Genomic DNA, 11565 nt, shown 5'->3' with positions numbered 1-11565 from the left:
TTTCTGGATAATATACACATACTTCACATCTAAAGTGAGAAAATCCACTAAGCAATTAAACGCCTGCTGGCTTCATTCAAAACAAACCTCAGTCTCTCCAGTTTTTACATATAATTTTATGTCCACAGTATAACATTGTAATTCAGATGTTTCCTTGAAGGTGGGTTGAATTCTTAGGCTTCAGACTGCTGATGACTTAATTACTGAAGAGACTAAGACATAGTAAGATGAGGGAAAAATAACAAAGGGGTCTTGAATTGCTACAACCCTTTCACAAATTTGGCAATTAAACTCTGAACTTAGACAGACTGTTTCCTGCCAAACTACGGTGGATTTCATTGAGCCTAGATTGCATTCGCATTTTTCATTGTTTGGCTTTCAGTCCGTTTTGTCGGGCAAAATCTGGCTACCTAATATTGGGTCTTGGGGTTGTCGTGGTGTTGAACTGTTTTGGTATCTTTGGGGTTGCCTTTTGGAGCCGTGTAAAGATGTTTGTCTGTCAAGATCAGATCATCATTACACTAGGCTGTGTGCAGTTCTCTTTAGGTTTTTTAAGGAGTGTGTTATTTTGTTGTCATGCATTGAAGTGAATCTGGATATGGATGATCATACATTAGTCGTACTGTGTTCTGCTGAGGTATGAACACAAACACACACACACACACACACACACACACACACACACACGCATGTCCTAGCTTAGCCTGTCTGTTTCATGGCATTGTGTTCGAGCCGTCCTCGGTTTTCTTCAGATGGCATTATGCGCTGTGTCGTGTAGGGTGTTGCGCAACAGCAGCCTTTTCAGGTGTGCCCGTCCGTGAGCACTATGGCTGACCCTGCTGTGTCACTTTGTTGATTCTCTCAGGGAAGGGTCTGACTGAAGGCCAGCTCTGCCCCGGCTCTTGGTCTTGATGCGCGGTCAGTGTGGAGGCCCCCTGGTGGGTGTCCTCGGCCCCTTCCAGAGGACACTGGAGCTGTAATGTATGCAGAATAAACGAGAGGAGCAGCAGTGTGCAGTGGAGGAGAGGAAAGGGTGGGGGGTGAGGGGTGGGGGGGGGGAGGGGTTTACACACGGCCCGTGGCATTCAGACCTGTGCCCAGGGGAACGCTCGGAGAGTTTACTCAGAAAGAGAGAGAGAGAGAGAGGAAGAGAGAGAGTTAATGAATGAAAGACAGAAAAGAAATCAAGGAAATAAGAAAGAAAGAAAGGGTGCTGTCTTTCACTAACCCTAGGATACACACTCTTCACTCTTCCATTTGAAAAGGGTTCAGAGAGACAGGAACAATAGTAAAAACATAAGAAAAGTGAAAAGGAGCATTGGTCTGGTGTCATCGGCATGGTGATGGTCTGGTGTCATCGGCACGGTGATGGTCTAGTGTCATCGGCACGGTGATGGCACAAGAAGAGAATGTCGTAGTTGCTAGAAGAGGGAGAAAGAGAGAATGCAAAATTAAAGGAAAGAGAGAATATGCTTCAGCAATTTCAAGATTTCTCTTCCTCTCTCTTCTTCCAACCATCTCTCTCATTCACTCTTTCTCTGTCTCTCTATCCCTCTCTCTCTCTCTCTGCCCCCCCCCCTCTGTCAGTGGTCCTGATTTATGGCTGTGTTTAAGCGAAGGCCGCATGTCTCCCGCGATGCAGCTATTTGTTTCAGCTTTCCTTCTCTCCCTCCCATAGCAACCACGCTTTACATGCACACACACATAAACGCGCACACAAACACACACACACACACACACACACACACAAACACACACAGGCACGCACACACAGGCACGCACACACAAACACACACACACACACACACACACACACACACAAACACATACACACAGGCACACGCACACCTACACACACACACACACACACACACACACACACACACACACACACACACACACACACACAGATCTGTGAATAAAAAAAAAAACATTAACCCCTATGCCCCACACTGGACATAAAATGGCATTTATTTATTTCAGGCCTTTCTTGTGTGTTCTCCTTTCACACCGGCACAGATTGAGGCCTTCCCCAGTCTGAAGCAGGAGGCAGGGGAAGTCGGCTGCGTCGTGTCGCCGTCCGATGGAGGGAGGCAAATGAGAGTCAGAAGGGAAAAAAAAAGAGAAAAAAATATACTGACAGACAAAAAGGCAGCCATTAATAACTCTCAAAGCAAGGCTGTCTCCACGGGGAGAATGGCCCACGCCGGAGAGCGGCCTTCTTATCAGGCTATTATCGCAGAATTTTGGCTGTGAGCTGAGGACAGTATTCATTTCCCAGCCCTTTTATCAGGTAAACAGGAGCAAAGAAAAGGAAAAAATGAGTTACAAAGGACTGAAATAGGACTGAAATAGAACTGAAATAGAACTGAAATACAACGTCAAAAGTCCAGTTCTAGCTGTGGAATGTCTGGCGTAGTGATGTCATGTGGCAAGTCAGATGTCTGATTTCACAACATGCATGTACTGAGAACTGAAATGTTCGGCAAAAGCAGTCAGAATTGTATTATGTGATTGGTTGATGTTTAAAAGAGGTAATGTTCAGAATGAATGAACTATTTTTCATAAGGCTGATGAACAAAATAAACAGAATAACAAAATATCTCCTGACACCACTGTAATTATTGTTGCTTCCTCTACTCTTGTTTAATTTCCGAGCAAACACGGGTGTCACGCACACTGATTGGAATTGTTGAAAAATGACATTTTCTGGGCTAACCAAGACACTGTGACAGCCTGAGTTAGTGCTTTATCTGCGCACCGCCTCCGCTAAACGCTGCTTTCTTCCTCACACACAAGTGGGAGAATGACTCTTGTTTACCCTGGTAACGTGCCTATTGTTCCGGGTGGATATTCCCACCGGGAACTAGTGCCGCGAATGCCAGGCTCGGCACAGCAGGAGACGCCGCTGCGGCCTTCAAGGGCTTCCAACCCCCCCAATCCGATGGGAGTAGACGTAGGGGATGCTGTGTGGGTCCCCGGAGACGAGGAGCGAGGAAGAGAAAGAGGGAAAGGAGGTGCAATGGAGAATGTGTAGGAGACGTGTGAGAGGAGAGGGAGATAGAGGGCAACATGGAGAATGTGTGAGAGGAGAGGGAGATAGAGGGCAACATGGAGAATGTGTGAGAGGAGAGGGAGATAGAGGGCAACATGGAGAATGTGTGAGAGGAGAGGGAGATAGAGGGCAACATGGAGAATGTGTGAGAGGAGAGGGAGATAGAGGGCAACATGGAGAATGTGTGAGAGGAGAGGGAGATAGAGGGCAACATGGCTGGCAGAGGTAGGGGGTAGATGGTGAAAACGAACAAGTGAAATGAGAAGATGGTGTGAAAACGAGTGAAAACTAGAGAGAGCGAGAGAGAGAGAGAGAGAGAGAGAGAGAGAGAGAGAGGGGCATAAAGAAAAAATGAAGCTGGTTGGCGGAGAATGGGTAACGGGGACAAGTTTGAACAAATCAAAAGAATACATAGAACTTTTGACACAAAAGAGACTCATATATGTCCATGAAAACAGACGGAACAAAGACAAAAACAGATTTTTACAGAGTTTGACCGGTGTGTGTGATTCAGTGAGCTATTTTTAAAGGATGTACCTCACCTGTCAAGCAGCAGCCAATGCCGTCTCTCACAGCTGCCTTGCCACCGAATGACCTAAGAGCCCCTGCAGGTTTCCTCAGCAACTCTCAGCTGGACCTAGGCCCAACCGTGCCTGGGGCCTAGAGTAGCAGGCATGCCCCAGCAAGGTGCACTGTCAAGGGGGTGTGCGGGCCTGCCAGAGATGGTTAGGTGGAGGCCCTGATGCACTCTGACAGTGCAGATACCTGTCAGGCCCTGGGAGATAGACACTGCCAGGAGCTCGAGAGAGAGAAACCTCTCTTCCAGAGATGGAATGGAGTGTGGGTGTGTGTGTGTGTGTGCGTGGGTGTGTGTGTGTGTGCTTGTGTGTGTGTGTTTTTGTGTGTCCGTGTGCATGTGTGTGTGTGTGTGTTTGTGTGTATGTGTGCGTGTGTGTTTGTGTGTATGTGTGCATATGTGTGTGTGTGTGCGTGCGTGCGTGTGTGCGTGTGTGTGTGTGTGTGTGTGTTTGGGGGGATCACTGAGTCACACCTGCAATGTTTTGTTCAAGAACACTGCCCCCTGAAGCTCTTCTCACAGAGCGACAGAAAACATTTCAGTTAAGTTTCTGCTAAACTAAAGAACATTGGTGATAATGACATAATGAGAAAGATAATGGCCAACAGCTATAATCATTCATTTTCACAAAAACGGCAATTAACACTGAGATGATCATTTAACAATCATTTCATTTACAGATAATTACTGTAAAAGAATTACAAACAAAACAAAACAAACAGAAAGACTTTTAACTGAATACGTTGGTGGATCAATCAGTCCAGTACAGTCTTCCAGCTAACCACAAAGTCAAGACATGTTAGATGTCCACATTTTTATTTGGTAGGATGAAAAAAGTGCCACCATGCTAGTACTATGGGTAACCAGCAATATGATGCTAATTGGCATGCATAGTTTTAACACACGACAGTTTAAGTATGAGGAACCTAGGAGTGCATTTTATTTTTCCTTATTGATTCTTAATTAATATGATCATGGAGACAGTAGTATACGGAAGCTTAATGCATATTTACTGGAAGAAACAATTGGTGATGGTTAAAATGATATTGGTTTTAATGGTGAAAAGCATTATTGTGGCTATTATACGTATAATAATGAATAATACCATAATTACTCTCTCCTATACAGTATATACTGGATAAGTTATAAAAGAAAAAATTATCAAAAAAATTTGCTATCAAGAAAAGACTTTTACCAGGAGGTTACCTTGAAAGCCATGCAACCTAACTACATATTATAGCTTCATAAAACTGAAGTGCTGTATCAGTTGCTATGCTCTTGAGCTAAATTCACACATTAAATATGAACTTAACGTGCAATGTTTTATTAACTACAGTTAAAGGGCCCGCTGACAACACTGCCATGATCCTATGCGGCCCAGCTGCGTTGTGACACTGCACTTAGCCATGCGGGCGCTGCGATGCATAATTTAGCATCGCTCGTGGAGCCATGCGCAAGAAGTGCGTGTCACGCCAGGCACAATAACGCTCACACGAAGACACCGGCTAAACGCCGGAGCTTTAAATGGCTCCCATAAAAATTCATGCAACATGATGGGGTGCCCTGGTTGGCAAACATGCCACGCTTAACAAACACTTCTGCACAGTAAAAAACAAAAACAGTCTGTCTCTTAAACGCTGGCAGGGTAATTTCCGTCGTCAGTCAGAGACACACACTCTCATGCGCGGTGATGCACACACACTTCAACTCGACAGCAAATGGGATTTTGATTTTGAAATGCTTGTTTGTGTGTATAAGAAGATGATGTGTCTTCTCGGAGACTGTGACATCCAATGGATTGTTCAGCAGAATTAGCACACTGTAGCGCGACACGGTGCCTGTGCATCAGCATGCAGTGTGTGTATGCGTATTTGTGTCTTCACTCTTGTTCTTTTTGTTTGTTTGTTTGTTTGTGTGTGTGTGTGTGTCCCTGTTCGTCTTGTATCTGATTGGGCAGCTTACTGGGTTTTTAAAGGTACAGTCTGCGATTCTAATCAGACACTTTTTGTCAATTTCAGCAAATGTCTCCTCATAGTCCTCCAGCTGTCTGTGCAGTGTTTATGCAAAAAAAACCTCTGGAATTCGTACACAGTCCTGGCTCTGTAAATGGCAAGCACACATAGTGGCTCGGACCGAGGGCTGTCATTTGATTGGCTGTTGAGCTAATATATCAACAACCATTTCCAAAACTGAAACCGAATCGCGGACTGCATCTTTAAGATGAGCTATTCCCCCCCCCCCCCCCCCCCACCTCTCCCCCACGATAGACTGCATTTGTATATGTCCCTGTATTTACCCGGGCGAGTGGTGAGGGGGGTGGGGGTTTGGGGGTGGGGGTGGAGGGTGACCTTTCCACACAGAGACTGTCTGAGAGGCGACAGTGCCGCCTGCATCCTAATGGCCACCAAAAGCCACCACGCCGCCACCGCTGATATTTGCCTAAACGCATGAGCGAAATATTTATCAGACGTATTTACAAAGCCATGGTCAGCAGAAATAAGGGGGTGGGGTGAGGGCTGCTATACACACACACACACACACACACTCACACACACAAACACACATACACACACACACACACACACACACACACACACACACATGCGAAGATAGGGGTACTGTTTTCATATCAAATACATTTCCTGTAATACTGGCCTGATTATGTAAAAAGCTTATATGAGTAGAGTAAATGAAATAACACAATCAGGCTGGTAAAGCGCTCCTCACAAAGTGTTTGAAGAGGAGGCCAGCCAATCAATATTTCATCACCTGTCTTCCCAAAGCCAATACATCATCTCAATGCAAACATGGACATAAGACAGCATCCATAGATTAATCATATATCACTAGCTATCGCGAGTTCACAAAATCCACTGACTAACCAGCAGCACTTATCCCTTATCTATAACGCCTCTCCGAACAGCAAACAGATAAACACACAAATAAAAACAACAGCCTGGAGTCTATCTCCCTAGCAGCCCTTGAAGCCTATTGATCATGCCGATCATTAGGTATGGGGAGAGGCGAGAGATAATAGGGGGTAGGGCAGGACAATGAGACGGAGGACTGGGTGATTGTTTCTGTGTCTTTGGGCTATGGCAAAGACGATTACCCCGCTCGTTCTGCCCGACTCATGCCTCTTGCCCTTCCTGCCCCCGTACCCGCCTGCAGCTACCCCCGTTTTTCCCCCCTCCGTGCTCTGACACCTCTCTCTATCTCCCTCTCTCTCTCTCCCTCTCTATCTCCCTCTCCCTCTCTCTCTCTGCCTCCCTTCCTGGCACGGCGCTCTAGCATGGGGGTTGGATCACAAATGCATGAATTGGCCCGGACCTCCGCACAACTTCTGAATGCATCACATTCTGACAACCAATTCTAGGCCAGTAAATCTATTCCTGGGGGTATCTGTGTACCTTTCCAGAGAGAGAGAGAGAAGAGAGAGAGACAGAGAAGAGAGACAGAGAGGAGAGAGGGAGAGAGAAAGAGAGCGAGAGAGAAAGAGTATATCTCCTTTAGTGCTAGATTTGCTGCCCTCATCTTTTGTCCTCCTTTTCTCTGGCTATTTTTTATACCCAATTGTTCTAACCAGGAGGCAAATGGTACACATGCATTTTAAAGGCACATCACGCATGGGAGTACAGAAAGTGCAGAAAGGTCCGGAAAATTACAGGATCAACGATTGATGTCAGAGGAACAAATCTGTGTGTGGTGCAGACTTATAGATGGGAGTCTGTTGAACCTCCCAGGGGAGAGAGAGAGAAAGGGAGAGAGAATATGTGAGAGGAAAAGAGGGAGAGAGGGCAAGACAGATAGAAAGAGAAGAAATGGCTTGCTTTAACAAAGCTTAAAGGTGCTGTACATGTATTTCCACGTACTTTGACTGTCCGAGTCTTTCAGGGGATCTACTAAATCTACTAAATCTGATCAGAACAGATACTGACACCTAAAAGATGAACCTACTCTGTCATCCATCCCTATAAGTGGCTTGAGTTGGAGATGCTAATTGAGCAATGACTATCTAAGTTACACTATAACCTAATATGCCCTAGTAATTCACTTGTCTGGTTAATGCCTTTCTCAAGAGCTGAGGAAGAAAGACATTCCTGCCTTTCTCTTTTCGACCTCCTCATGGATCTTTTATTTTAAAGTCACAATATAACCATTTTCACACTCCTTCTACCTCCTCATTAATTATACCGTAAAAAGTAAAGGAAAAAAACACTGCTATGTAGAGAAAGAAGGAAGGTGCAAATGAGTGAATTCCATTTTTTTCTCTCCCCCTTCATGTTGAATATTCATAAAAGATCAGTTTTTGATGCTTTCGGGTGTTGTTTGTTCCACTTTAGCACAATCGTTTCCTGTTTCGAGGGGCTGTGAGTGTGTACACACCATGCAAGGAAAACGGCTCATCCGCATCGCTGAGAAGCAGAGGGCGTGTTGACTCCTCTCGGAACAGGTGCGAGGTGTCTGCCACGTCGGGTGGGATATTTAAATCCCAACTTCGATTAGCATCCAGCCCACACCCAGTCCACAGCTCACCCCAGCTATACGTACTGGCTTTCTTTTCTAGCCAGTTTATTTATGTCACAGGGAGAGAGCATGCTAACATTTATTTCTGCTTGTTTTTTTGCCTGCTTTGTGTGTGTGTGTGTGTGTGTGTGTGTGTGTGTGTTCAGGGGTGTTCAGGGACGTGCACTGACATTTTGGGGGGCATGTGCTCAAGCTAAAAAAAGACACTGTCAGGGACATCACTGGACAATTATAGTTGTAACACTTCACTTGTAACAATCGTGTAAACTGTAGCCTACGTTAAACCAATGATGATACAGGGTAACTGGACTAAAGAAGAACTGGCATTTTTTACTTCAAGTATTTTCAATTTCAGCTGATAGGAAGGCACTGCTTAGGGTTTGTGATATATATTTAATATTATAATCATATTATTATAATTATAAGCAGAAAGTAAACTATAGCAGTGAGAGTTTATACTCCTTGCAGAGCATGTTGCACAGCCAATGGCAACTTCACAGTATGCCTTCTCATAGCTCCTAGCACCCATCCTCTGTTGTTGGAAATGTAATGGTGCAATCGCAGATAGTGTTTGAATGACAATTATAACTGATAACTTTAGATATACTGATAGGTTTAATTAAGTGAAGCACATTTATTTATGAGTTCTAAACACCACTTTTAGGGAGACTAAACCAACAACCAACCAACTGAACAACATTTCCTTGACAGCATAGATGGCAGCATGGCTACTGCTCAACAATAAAAGGGTGACAGTTGCATAGACTATTATGCATATGATCTATTTAAACATATTTACTTGTTATATGCTTGTAAGTTGCCTGCCAAAGGAACTAGCAGAGTTCACTCATTTCATTGACTTGGCTATTTTTTTTGCCAGATTAGTTTGTTGTTAAGATTAATGGTGGGCTATTATCTAAGTTAGGCTACTTGGCCCATTTCAAAATGCAAAATATTAGACTTTGCAGAGGAAATTCCGTAATGCAAAGTGCTACCGTCTCGTCCAACATTTTCATATAACGGGACACCTCATCGGCCACCATCCCTTACACAGATCACTTGAATTCCTTGTTGTTTTTGTTTTCATGCATAAATATATAGATCACAACAGCCATTGACAACAGCCATTGACTTTCCACTAACACCGAGCACAGTGTCAAAGCCAAGCCATACAATTAAGAAATTAAGATGAACACCATGCCTCCAGGAGGGCGAGGGTAGAAGGGCCAACCGTAGCGGAGACTTCCAAGAGCAGTTAGATTGATAGGCCCTACACGCCATCATTTTTACAATTGCATCTACTAGTGCATACAAACCGAGAGACTCGCTCAGGAATTCAGTACACATCCAATCCTGAATCACAATGATTAATTCACTACACATCTAACACTGGGTCAGGATAAATATTTCACTACACATCCAAAACTTGGATCACAATAAATCACCCACTACAACCCAGGAGGTGTATGGTGCAAACACCAACGAGTGAGACAAAAAGACTGCCAAGGTCCCCAGACACAACTGGGGAATAAAAGAAGCCCCGCCCACATAGGAAGGCACACGGTATAGTAGGAGATAGTCACAGCAAAGACATAGCAGGAGGACAGTGGTTACAGAACTCTTCAATCCAAAGAGAACATTATTTGCTTTGTGCCTATTGCATAATTATGCTCTTTAATTATGTTAGCGGACATAAGAAGATGGCGGACGGATGTCCAGTTGCAAACTTCCTGATTGCATTGTGAATGATATCTTATTACACTTTAATTCCTTGTTTGGAATATCTTTCCTAGTGAAGAACTACACTTTTTACCCATAGGTAGAAACACAGCACAGTACACAGTAACACACAGCGAAATGCGGCATAATTATGTGTGACGTGATGGTCAACTGAAAAGTGACTAGAATAGGCCAACGTAAGGATGACACAATCTCATGCAATCTATTTCATTTTTGATGCAATCGCTGTTGTCAGAAGAAAAAAAGCAAAACAATTTTCAAAGGGTGGTCTTAAACTTTTGTCCATGATTGTAAATTGAAAGTCACACCTTCTCCTAACAGCTCAATGTATATGCTAATGTTTATATTATTAATTATCTAGGAATAATTAAATTACAGGTTGCCTACACAATCAGACAGTCAAACAGAAAGAGTTAAACAAAAAGACTTCAGACAATTGATTTTGATTTTACAACAAAACAGGCCTAGTTTTAAAAAGCAAGTGTTTCTTTCTGTCATGAGGGGGAATCCCACTGTCCCATCCGCTTTTGGTGTAACATTAGACCTGTATATCAGACACAAAATGGATGGTCATCAGTCACTATTTACATTAGCCAGGAATGTCTAGAGAAGGTCTTCAATTCCATTATCTACCATAGCTAGAATTGTATGCCCATCTTTGAGAATCTCAGTGATTGATTTGGAATAAAATGACTAATGGGGAGTTAGACAAGTTTAACGTTAGCTCTGTCCGAGGCTAAGCATTATCAAATATGAAAGTTAGCCAACTGACAATGTTAACTAACACTGGCTAATGTTGGCTATCAACAAAATGTGTCGTTTTAGGTCATAAAAAAATATGTTGCATATCTATCCTCAGTCACTCGGTCCTCCTTTTTTAGAGTGCACTGTTTATCTTTGGTGCAGTGTTGCATGTTAACATTGACTTTCTGTTCTTAAATGTCTTCAATATGATGATTAAACACGGTTCTATTATCGGTGCACAAATAATCATTCTTTTATAGATTACCAATGAAGTAATTAATGGGGCCAAATTAAAGTTACTTGATGCTTTATAAACCACTTGTTAATCATTAACTACTTATTATAATTATCAGTTGCAAGTTTATCATAGCCATCCAAATAATGTTCATAGACAGTTTACAAACTAATTACAAAAATGACAAATATTACAAATATCTATCCACCTATGTAATGCTGTTAGATGTTTTACAAACAATTTCTTAAATATTTACAAATTATTTGGTAATCATTAAAAACTTCTTCATTTGGTATACAATTAATTAATTTACTAATGTAATGAAAATGCAATTGTTTTTGCCTCATATCAGTTATGATACAATATATAATTTATACATTAGTTATTCTATTATAAACTATTATTTTATTCTTACACAAACTAATTATAAAATAACATAAATTATAACATTACGAATAATTAGTCAAAATTATTAATTATGATTTCATTGTTTCTTAACATTGAAATATCAGCACACAGAAAATAACAGTAAAATAACTATTAACTAAACTATTACTGTTAACTAAAGAAATGGCTGATGCTTATTTTCTCCCACTTTCAGATCAACTGTGGAGATGATTGAATTTCAACTAGGACAGTGGAATTCCCCACATGTTCAAGATGGAAAGTAACTTAGCCTATTCATTT

Source organism: Clupea harengus, chromosome 11, assembly GCF_900700415.2.
Source record: "Clupea harengus chromosome 11, Ch_v2.0.2, whole genome shotgun sequence".
Lineage (NCBI taxonomy): Eukaryota > Metazoa > Chordata > Actinopteri > Clupeiformes > Clupeidae > Clupea > Clupea harengus.
Note: the sequence above shows the minus strand (reverse complement) of the source record.